This window comes from Echinops telfairi, unplaced genomic scaffold (genome assembly GCF_000313985.2).
Source record: "Echinops telfairi isolate 266 unplaced genomic scaffold, ASM31398v2 ScPeMD7_18;HRSCAF=68, whole genome shotgun sequence".
NCBI classification, from domain to species: Eukaryota; Metazoa; Chordata; class Mammalia; order Afrosoricida; family Tenrecidae; genus Echinops; species Echinops telfairi.
Genome location: NW_022103915.1, coordinates 44891460 through 44901931, shown reverse-complemented (window position 1 = coordinate 44901931; position 10472 = coordinate 44891460).

The window sequence follows — 10472 nt, the reverse complement described above, 5'->3', positions numbered from 1 at the left end:
ACATTTGGCAACATGGTTACATGCTACATTGTTATTACAGAAGTGGATACAAAGAAATTTTGTCATACATAAATTCAATTAATCACAGTTCCCGTAAAGTATTTGTCTCCTTTTTATTGTGTATGACACAGCTTTAATTTTTAGCAGTTTATCAAACTGTTAAGCAGAGCATGTGTACAAATATATTTCTTGATAGAATGCCTGTACGATTTCCTAGAGTTGCACCCTCCTTCTGTGAGCAGCCTTCGGTAAGATCGACAACTCAAGTGAAGGTATCCTGGGATGTGTAGGTTCGGTTAGATGACTTATTTGCCACAAAGACAACCATCATGGAAGACATTTGTGCTCATTTTAATTACATGCATGAAATATTTGACTTGGCTCCATTTTCCTCCTAAAAAGAAGGAGGGAGCTAGACAATAGCAGCAAGGTGCTCTGGAATCATTGCCCCTGGCCACCAGGCTGTGGTTAAGCAGTTGTCCGTACTAAGTGTTACTCGGTTGCTTTTTATGGGGTGTTTCTGTCATGTGACCTCCTCTGTTCTAATCGCATTCCATGGAATCTGTCTGACTTCAGGTTCTGAGGCAAGTAGTAATTTAAGGCCTTCCATCTGCAGGAAAAGGAGTGCTGTCCTCCCACTGTTGTAACTGCAGACTTTCTTTCAGTCCCTCTCTTGTAAGATGTCCATCCATTGCAGCCCTAAGTCAGTCTTCCAGACTGGTGTGTCAGGATCTCTTGACTCATTGAAGACCTTACTTATTACTCCTACGCCCTTCTCCCTGACTCTGCCCTCTTTTCTCCCCCACCCCCACACCTATTAGCCCTCCATGGAAATGAAATGAAATGAGGTTTTCCAAAGCGATGGATCTCTGTAGGGCTGACCAAGCAGAGGCTGAATGTTCATGCAACACACATGTCTGGGTATTAAACAAATGTATCTTTCTTTATTCTTCGTTTTCCCCTCCTAAGCATTCATGTTATGCAACTATGTAGGTGACCATGTTATTTATTATTATTCACGCTGAGATAATGCTGTTGTGTGTGACAGAGCACTGTAACTTTGTTGGGACAATAGGTGAAAACTGAGACTGTCTTGGGCAGATGGTCAACCTGTACACTGCCCCTGGTGACCTCTCTTTTTAGCCATTCTTGAGTCTCTGTACCTTATTTATAAGTTGGTTTCAAAGATCAAAAAAGCAATAAACAGTTATTATGATGATTATGTAAATATACCTCATTGCAGAGCCAAGTAGAATATGATCATTACAATTCTTTTATTTTATAGCTTTTGTTTTTTCCTAGAGTTTCTATGGCTTTCCCCCCACCCCCTGCTTGATTTCGTTTTTTTTTTCATATCCTCAAGTTCTTCTGAGCACCTCCTTTGTTTTTCTTCCCAAGGCTGAGGTGATGGCCTCCAGGCTGGTTCCCACATGCACCTTGGGCTTCTCTTCATTTCCCTTAGGGAGCCCATATTTCCTGGATCAGATAATCTTTTTTTTAATTTTTGCTGGGTTTACTCCATTGTTTTCCTGAAGCAAGAGAAAACTTCTGAGTCTTTGTATATTTGAAAATATCTTTTTTCTGCTTTCCCCCTTGTTTGCTAGTGTGTTACCACATAGACTTCTGGGGGAAGTGATTTCCTTTTGGAGCTGGTGTTAAGGTTTCATTGTTTTCTAGTGCTGGTTGAGATGCTTGTCTGACTCTCATTCCTTTTAGTTGATCGCTTTTTCCTCTTCTGGAAACTTCTGAGATCTCCCCTTTAGCCTGGTTTTCTGATACTTCACAATGATACGTCTGGACGTGGGTCTTCTTTTTTCACGCATCTTCATAATACACTGTGTTCTCTTCAATGTGAAGTCTTACGTCTGAAATATGTTACCTCTTTCAGTTCTTTTTGGGACATTGACTCAATGGTAGTGGGTCTAGTATGGAGTTTGGGATAAGTAGGTCCTTTGGGCCCCAGTGATTTATGTACTTGTGTCTATTTAATGAGTTCTGGGGCATAGTGATTCTGAGTTGGACTGTTAAACACAAGGTACCAAGTTTGAAACCACCAGTGGCTCCATGAGAGAAAGATGGGCTCTCTCCTCTCACACAGTCTTGGAAACAAACGGGGCTGGTCTCACCCTGTCCTATAGGGTCACCATGAGTTGGCATTGACTCGATGGCAGTTACTTATTTATTTGTTTGTTTTAGTGCATATTTAGAAATTGATATGGAATGGCACGGCTAATCATTCCTACTCTGCACACAGCTCTCTCCCACTTATTGAGACTCTTCATCTTCTTCTTACACTCATTTGTAGCAGTACTAGAACCACTTTGCAATGGTGTGTAAGCATTGATTTGTTTAAAGTGTTCGATGTGATTCTAATGCACAGCGAGGGTTGTGGACTGTGACAGCCCCGGAGCAACTGTTGGATGTTTATTGTTTTCCATTACTTACTGTCATGTGAAAGCGAGAAAGTCATCTTCTCCCTCTGTAAGTCTCATAAGGCTGTGAAGACTAAGTGAGGTAACCCACGTAGAGAAGAAAAACAGGAGAACGGATCACAATGATCTACATATAACCCCCTCCCTGGGGGACGGACAACAGAAAAGTGGGTGAAGGGAGATGTCGGACAGTGTAAGATATGCCAAAATAATAATAATTTATAAATTATCAAGGGTTCATGAGTTAGGGGGAAAATGAGGAGCTGATACCTAGTGCTCAAGTAGAAAGAAAATGTTCTGAAAATGATGATGGCAACAAATGTACAAATGTGCTTGGCACAATGGATGTATATATGAATTATGATAGGAGTTGTACGAGCCCCCAATAAAATGATTAAAAAATAATAAAGTATTAAAAAAACAAAAGATATCACTTTGATGACCAAGCTGTACCTGACTATCCTATGGTATTTTCAATTGCCTCATATTCACCTATTAGCTGAACAGTGAATAAGGCAGACTGAAGAAGAATTGATGCCTTAGAATTATGGTGTTGGCCTACCAGATACAATTGCTGAAGACAAAACGGGTGCATAAGCAAAAGTGGTGAAGAAAGCTGATGGTGCCCAGCTATCAAAAGATATAGCATCTGGGGTCTTAAAGGCTTGAAGGTAAACAAGCAGCCATCTAGCTCAGAAGCAACAAAGCCCACATGGAAGAAGCACACTAGCCTGTGTGATCATGAGGTATCAAAGGGATCAGGTATCAGACATCAAGAACAAAAAATCAAATCATTGTGAATGAGGGGAGTGCAGATTGGGGACCCAAGACCTATCTATAGGCAACTGGACATCCCCTTACAAAAGGGCCACAGGGAGGAGACAAGTCAGTCTGGGTGCAGTGTAGCAACGATGAAACATACAACTTTCCTCTAGTTCCTAAATGCTTCCTCTCCCTTCCGTCCCCTAGACCAGAGGATGTACACTGGTACAGATAGGAACTGGAAACACAGGGAATCAAGGACAGATGATCCCTTCAGGACCAGTGCTGAGGGTGGTGATACTGGGTAGGTGGAGGGAGGGTGGGGTGGAAAGGGGGAACCAATGACAAGGATCTACATATAACCTCCTCCCTGGGGGATGGACAACAGAAAAGTGCGTGAAGGGAGATGTTGGACAAAATGATAATATGTATACATGACAAAATGAGAATAATTTATAAAGTATCAAGGGTTCATGAGGGAGGGGGGACGGGAGGAGGGTGTTGGAGAAGAATAATGAATATACCAAGGTCTGCCAGAAGGAAAAAACAGACCTGTCTTAGAAGAAGTACAACTAGAATGCTCCTAAGAAGTGAAGATGGTAGGATTTTGGATATATTTTCAGGAAGGACAAATCCCTGGAGAAGGACATCACTCATGTTTGGTAAAGTAGACAGTTGGTAAAAAAGAAAAAACCTTCAATGAGCGAAGGATTTACATGGTGACTGTAATGATGGCTCAAAATGCAAGACCGGGCGGTGTTTTGTTCTGTGCGTGTGGTCGCTGTGAGGCGGGGCTGACTCTGGCATCCAACAACAACAATGGCAGTTTTAGTTCCATTTGACTCTGAAGTCAAATATATCTGACTTTCAATCTCAGTTCTACTTTCCATAGTAACATGCAATTCAATTTACTTAACCTTGCTATTAGTTTCCTTACTGCAAAATATAAATGATAATCCTTACCTCCTGTGGTTGTCATGAGGATGAAATGAAAGAATGTTCGTCAAGTGCTTTGGTACAATGCCTGGAAGAAGCTCACTAAATAACACTATGGTAACCAAAGTAAAGGCTGAAATGTACTTTGCCCGGGCAATATATCCAGTTCTGTATATGAATTATTTTGTATTTTCAAGGGCCTTTAAGCATTAAGTTCTTTTGTTATTCATTTGCAGTTGCAGCCCTTTGTGAGCTGTTTTCATTTGCCTGTAAGGTATTCTAGGGAGCCTGGGTACTCGAGCTGGGCTGCTAACAGAAAGCTCCGTGTTCCGAACCCGCAGACCGCTCCAGTGCACAAGACATGGCAGGCTGGTTTCTGTGAAGCTTGCGGCCTTGGGAAGCCTTTGAGGCCGTCTTCTAAATACTGTAAGATCGTCAGGAGCCAGAGTCAAGTAGGTGGCAGTGAGTTTAGTTTTGCTTTTTGGGTGTTGCATTCTAATCTTTACCCTTTGACATACATATGTGCTCACTTTCATAGCATGTGCATGTTTTTTATTCTAGTGTTCGTATTGACTCTCATTTTCTTTTCTTTTTTTTTTTAAACATTTTATTAGGGACTCATACAACTCTTATCACAATCCATACACACATCAATTGTGTAAAGCGCATGTGTACATTCATTGCCCTCATCATTCTCAAAACATTTTCTCTCCACTTAAACCCCCGACATTAGGTCCTCATTTTTCCCCTCCCTCCCCCCTCCCCGCTCCCTCATGAGCCCTTGATAGTTTATAAATTGTTATTTTGTCATATCTTTCCCTGTCCAACATCTCCCCTCACCCTCTTTTCTGTTGTCCGTCCCCCAGGGAGGAGGTCACATATAGTCCCTTGTAATCGGTTCCCGACTCTCATTTTCTATGTGCTTTATCATTTTGTTTTATTTTGATAGCCATATAATATTCAACTGAGTTGCTAGCTTACAGTTTACTCAGTCATTCCACTCTTGCTGGACATCTGCGGGCATAGAATCCATTTTTTTATTTTTAGGCTTTTGATGTTTGTCAAATTGCCTTCCAAAATGACTGCACTGCTTTATAGTAACGTGGAGGTAAGTGTGATGTGGCTGTGTCTGTCTCTGAATATTCTACACCTATTTGGAGGGTAGAAACAAACAAACTCACTACTGTCAAGTCAACCCTGACTCATCATGGGCTATAGGACAGGGTAGACCCTCTCTGGGAGTTTGGGGGAGTCTTTATGGGGATAGAAAGCTCCATCTTTCCCATAGAGCTGGCTGGTGGTTTCCTAAGAAGTTTGAAAAATGACAGCAATTCAGTCTGTCAACTCAAGAAGCACTTACACAATAGCTTCGGAATTGTATATAGAGAAATTTAGAGTTGGAAGATAAGAAATAGTGATAGTGAGAAGAATAAAAATGCCTGATGTGAAAAAAAAATTACCTCATGATCTAAAAAAAAAAAAAAGAATAAAAATGCCTGTTATAAAGGAGCTGTAATACAGAATTTAAACCAGTCTGTAAAGGTATACAAGTTGCTATATTTTACTGCACACAAGATACCTATGAGTGGGACAGAGTGTGGGGGAGGAGCCTTTGTGCTCCCCCACCTTCCTTAAAAGTCAGAGATAGCGCTCGATAACAAATAAGAAAAGTCTTAAACAGGAAGCCCGTTCCTTCCTACAAGGACTTTGTATTTGTGCTGTCTACTGCCTGTCTGGTGTTCCCAAGGAGCTATCTCAGGGCATAGGATAGGCTGGAGACACCCAGTGTTCCCAGAGATTGACTTAAGATGGATGGTGGCAGACAGAATCCTTTTTTTTTTCTGGTTTGTTTTCTTTCTTGCTGGAGCTGTGACAGTGGGGAAGTTGGGACTGCTGGTGACCGTCCCCGCTGGCTGTGTGGAGGAAGTCAGTGGTAGGAAGAGGAGATGTGGAACAAAGTGAAGGAAACAAAACTGAACAATGATGAAAGTGGGAAGGGGAGGAGAGAAAAAGTACGAGTGAAAAAATATCTTGGCTAAAACTGCAAGTAATCTCCATTGTGCCTGCATCGGGTTTTTGGGTTCAACTATCTTCATCTACATGTGGCATTTCCAGTTCAACGTTGGACAGCGATTAGGTGGAGAACCGGAGACAAAGGATTTCTTTCCTAATCCAGACCCATTCCTTCCTCTGCCTTTGGATGCCATTCCCCTTTGCCCGCTTTGCTATGATCTCTCTTCTCCATTGTATCTTTTCGTCCACGGGATTCCATCTTCTTTGCTAGCGTTCATTCTCTGCCTTATTCCAGTCAAATTTCTTGAAAGAATGCCTATACATCCTCTGTCTACTCCCTTCTTCATTGTCCACTTCAATCTACTCCGAATGAGCTTCAGTCTGTGTCTTGGTTATCTAGGGCTGCTACAGCAGAAATGCCGCAGGGGGGTGCTTTCAGCAAACCGAAATCTATTTTCTCACTGTTTCAGAAGCTGCAAGTCTGAATTCATGGTGCCACTTCTAGGGGAATGCTTTTGCTCTCCGAAGGTTCTGGAGGAAGGTCTCTCTGTTGTCTCTTTAAACTTTGGCTCCTGGAAAATCTTCCTGTGGATTGGCACTCCCAAACCCTTGCTTAATTGTTCCTTTTATCTCTTGTGAGATTAAAATCTGGCCTCATTAACAGAAAACACATTCCAAATGGAAATACTACCACAGGCATAGGGCATGTAGTGGCTTAGTGCTTATGCTTTGGGCGGGGCTAACCACAGGGTCCACAGTTCCAAGCTACCAGAGGCTCCGAGGGAGAAGGATGGGCTTTCTACTCCCATGAAGAATTACAGTCTCGGTCTGAAAGTCACAGGGCCAGTTCTACCAGTCCTATAGGGCTGTTGTGACTCAGCATTGCTTGACGGCAGTGAGTTTGGTGTTTAGTGTGTACAGCAGAATTTCATGGATTTTTAACATTTGCTCTTAATTTATAGGGAAAACCATGCAGTTCCTTTAAGATCTTGCTTAGACGTCTCCTCAGGCAATATCCAAGTTCACCCCCTGAAAGTTTCCACCTTCCACCAACATTTAAACACAATTCAGACACATTTTTTAAAAATAAATCATTTTATTGGGGGCTCTCACAGCTCTTATCACAATCCATACACACATCCATTGTGTCAAGCATATTTGTACATTCATTGCCATCATCCTTTTCAGAGCATTTTCTTTCTACGTCAGCTCTTGATATCAGTTCCTCATCCCCCTCCCCATGAACCCTGTTCCCTTCACTCACATCCTCTGTCCCCCATCTCCCAATCACATCATCATCTTTCAATGCTATTAGCACATTTAATGCCCATATTTCTAGCAATATACTTTCTTTATAGTTTTCCTCACCCCCTTCTGATCCCTACCAAAATTGCCTTTGGTGACCACAATCTGTGAAGAGTCTTTCTTCAAGGTAATCTAGGCTTTTACTATTAGGAGCCTTAAAGCTCTTTTTAGCCTCTACCCACTTACAAAACTTCTTCCACATTTTAGGTATCTGTTTAAGCAACACTCCACTCTCGATACCAAATTCTGTCTTAGTTACCTAATACACAGAAAAGTCACAAGTAAAAAGCATTAACAAACAGAACTTTGTTAAATTTGAGAATTTTTTCTCACAGAATTTCTAGAAGCCTGAAGTCGGGTGCCAGCCAGCTTGAGAAGAAGGTCTTTGTTCTGTTTCTGGAGAAAGGCTCTTGTCTCTTTGAATTTCTGCCTTCTGGGAGATCTTCTGGCCTGGCAACTCTCACTCCCTCTGAGGAAATGGCATAGGGACCATGTCTGCTGTCCTCCAGCTACACAGGGGCAATGGAGAGGGACCGTTCCCTACCTGTCCAAGGATGATTCCATGAGGCTGAGGTCAGACATTTCCCTACCCTCCCATCTTTAACCTGTTCCTATATCAACTGGCCCTTCTATGATACGCTGGTCGGCTGGATACAATAATTTGCTGTCATGGCCACACACAACTCACAGACAACACTCACAGCTATGTAAATTTACTAGGGAAATCAACAGGTCACAACAAGTCAAGATCAGAAAACATAAAGGAAAACATAAGAAAAACAAGATAAGAGAATATTGTCCTTTTGTCTGTAGCATCGCCTCTTAGCTATACCACCAGGCACATCTGTCTCTAGTCTTCAGCTTAGCAGCCACTGCCTTGCTTGAACACCTGTTACAAAGCTCCTCTAGTACTGATTAATGCCAAAGGCACCCCACTCTGCAAGCCAGCCTCCTGCCCAAAGTCACTTGGCTTTACAGATTCTGTTATATGGCATTGACACTGCTGCTCTGCCCCGTCTCCTGGTCTCCACACTGTTCCTTTGCTGCCTCTTCATGTAGGGATCTTGGATGTGTGTCAATCCTGGTTCTTCCTTCTGGATGGTTGTGGGATTCTCTCTCCCTGCTTTGAACCCACCAGTCCCATGTGGGCAGAGTCATGTGTATCCCAGGTCAGTGGGAACATGGCAAGGCACTACAGCTTCCAGGTTGGCAGCCCACATGAGGCAGACAAAGAATCCAAGCAACCAGGAGGGCAAAAGGGAAGAGAGAGAAGTGCCCATTGTCTCTCTTAAAAAAAGGCTACACCCTTAAGGGGCCATCACCAGGCTGTCATCTGATTAATAGGTTAGACTCCGCCCCTACACTTTCACACAGGTTCAAGTTGACATAGAATCTGCCACAAGCTGATTCTACTGCTGTTGGCTTCTCCCCCTTCCAAATTGCATTGCTTCACAGCACCTTGACTTTGTATTCATTCACCTAGATAGGCATATTTTTCTATTTATTGTTTCTCCTCTCCACTGCACTGTAAGTCCTGGGCATCACAAAGACCTAGTATCGGGTGTCCTTCATATCCTAACAACAGACAACTGTCTAGTTGTCCACCATTTAGGGTCTTCTTTTAGTGCCACAGAATAATAGCAGCACATCTTTACATGGCTTTTAAAACGATATCTGAGGTCCTGGAAGAGATGGCATAAATGTCCAACATGGTTGACGCGACCTCTTCACCTCCCTAGATAGATGTTTGGGAGCTTGCTTTACAAGCCCTGCGCAAAGCTAAGGTATCATTAGGGCGGTGGTGTGCACGATGTGCCCTGTTGTCTAAGGGAAGCTTTGGTGTTTTTATGTTAGGCCTTCCCCCCACCAGACCCATTGTTCTTGGTGGTTTAACTTCTATTCTGTGCAATTACTGGTGCAGCCTTTGTTTGCCAGGATGAAATTGCTGAGAATCTACTCAGTTTGAGAGTCCCCAACAGAGCACCGTGGAGAGGGATCTAGAAAAACCTGCTCTAAGGGAACCAGAGGGGCAAGGCAGAATGTAATTACGTATTTGAAGAATGGCCTAGGCTTTATGGCAGACACATTGGCTGTGGCTGCATTGAGGGGGCAAGCTTTGCAGGGCAGGGGTGGGGTGAGGGCAGGGTGGTAGTCTGCAGAGTAGTTATAAGGTCCTTCCTGGGCACAAAACCAGCATCGGGAAGGGATGGGAAGAAACAACTATCCACTGTGACCCACAAACAGTACTACGGGATTTTTCACTATAAGCAGTTTCTTCCGTGCCTGTGTGTCCAGGGCAGTGTGTATGTGTGTGAACATTTCCTCTGCCCTGCCCGTGCGGGTGGACCAGGAACTACCGCACAGAGGAAGAGGCTTATTAAGCCTTGGCCACCTCTGCCTCCAGAAAAACCAACCTTTCTTGCTCTTTGTGGAATGAGACACACCTCCCCAGGGCAGACAGGATTTCCATCATTCCCATTGCTTATTAAAATAAACAACAACAATCTACGACCCCTCCCCTAACAAATCTTGCAATTCTGCAGAAGCCAGGAGGGTTGGGCTTACTTTGGACATGTTATAGTCCTTGACAAAGGCCGTCACGCTGGGTAAAATGGAGGGTAAGTACTAAGAGGACCCTCAACATGGTGAACTGACAGTGGCAGCGACGATGGTGAGGATGGCGCAGTGCCGGCCGGTCTTTGCTTCTGTCGTTCATGAACCTAGTAGATGAGCACCTAACAACAGGAAAGGCCCACACACAGGATGGGTCCCCGAGCTGAACCCTGGATGGCTGTCTCAGTAAAGATAAGGAAAAGAAACCTCCCACCAGGAACCCTCCTTGGGCCAGGCCCTCTGCACGTCGGGCCCGCAGGGTCCCCAATCACCTGGGGAGGTGGGCGGGAGGGCGCCTGCAACTCCTCCCAGTGCGTGCTCCCAGTTCTTGCTCCTCCTCCTCCCCGCCCTCCCCGGGCCTGTCTTCCCAGCCGCAGGTGTGGGCTGGGGTGGGCCACCAGCCCGCCCACC